Source organism: Grammomys surdaster, unplaced genomic scaffold, assembly GCF_004785775.1.
Source record: "Grammomys surdaster isolate TR1022 unplaced genomic scaffold, NIH_TR_1.0 81766, whole genome shotgun sequence".
In the NCBI taxonomy this organism is placed as follows: domain Eukaryota; kingdom Metazoa; phylum Chordata; class Mammalia; order Rodentia; family Muridae; genus Grammomys; species Grammomys surdaster.
Window position 1 is genome coordinate 1 of NW_021606939.1, and position 1,425 is coordinate 1,425.

Consider the following 1,425-nt stretch of genomic DNA (forward strand, 5'->3'; position numbering starts at 1 on the left):
TCTCACACAGCAACTCCAGAGGTCATCCTCTGAGGGGACCCCAGGTGGGTACTCGGGTACACAGATCCCTTAGGACACGGATGACAATGACACATGACTTCAGCCCATTGGCTCTGGCCTGGAACCACTTGGTGTGTCGGAGGGATGCCAAGGCAGCAAGGCATTTCTGCCTGTCCAGAATATCCGGGGGGTCGTTGACTGATAGCGTTTTTCCAGCTAATACTTTCTCCAATTCTTCTCTGACAACAGGGGAGGTCAGATGAATGGTCAAGAACAAGGGAGGCTCTTTTGTGTTTTTTATCACAATCACAGCATCATCCACAGACTGAAGTATTTCATACTTGTCTTCTGTTACAGTAGTGAGCTGGATGGCCAGGTTGACAGCCACCTTGTCCAGAAGGGCAGTTGTGGGCTTCTCCTTACAGAGCAGAACCAGCTCCATATCCAAGTCCCCCTTGAGCAAAAGACCCTTGGGTACCAGGCCAACCCGCATCACGCCCCTCAGGGTCCTAGTCATGTGTTCTGCCTTCTGTTTCCAGCCCCTTCTTTGCTCTCATCATCTGGGAGCGTGTCCATATTTTCTGCCTCAGACAGCTCGATGTTGCCTTTCTCCTGCTCATCAATCCAGTCAGAGACAGCCTTGAGGGCCCGCTCAGTTTGGGACACCATGTTCTGTACAGCCTCCAGCTCCTCTTGTGTTGGGTACACTGAAGAATGCTTTGCCATCACATGGCGATCATCATTCACAAAAATTCTCATGGGACGCATTTTCCCCTCCTTTTTTCTTGCAGTGTCTGGAAACCAGCCTTGGCTTATCTTTTCAAACTGTGACAGTTCCTTGGTGTTACCAATACTTCAACTATCTCGTCTGCGTTCACGTCCTTCCACCTCAGGCGCTGCCCCCCTCCTGCCACCAGCCTTCCGGAGTCTTCATAATCCCCTCCTCAAAAAAAAGCCATGCGGTTTTCGCCAGGGCTGCTTCAGTCCCAACTGCAATGGCGAGAAGAGGAGGAGGAGGAGCCAGGGGCAAGCGGGCAGGCAGATGCGCGTGCCCTTAAAACACAGTCTTAAGCACTGGGCCATCTCTAGACTTTTGCTTAAGTTTTGAACAAAAATGTCTCAAATCAGAGGATTTATATCACTGTGTTTGGCATTTCTACCTTGTAACCATGTGAAATTCTCATAGTATTAATTTTACAAAGTGTATCTAACCTCCCAGTATAATAGAAAAACTGAAAATTGAGTAAATTATATGTGCAAATTTACATAAATATACAATATATAAAAGCAGTCAATAAACAGAAATTTAGTGATGACAACATATTCTCTACATTGCATTTCATAAAGTATGTTTTGTGGAACATAGTATTCTGAGGGAGAGGGAGAGGGAGAGGGGAGAGAGGAGAGGGGAGAGGGGAGAGGGGA

General features: G+C 47.6%; 1 pseudogene; it reads right to left on the reverse strand.

Moving 5' to 3' along the window:
- Positions 1-6: 6 nt before the first annotated feature.
- Positions 7-795, reverse strand: LOC114635285 (annotated as a pseudogene).
- Positions 796-1,425: the final 630 nt, after the last annotated feature.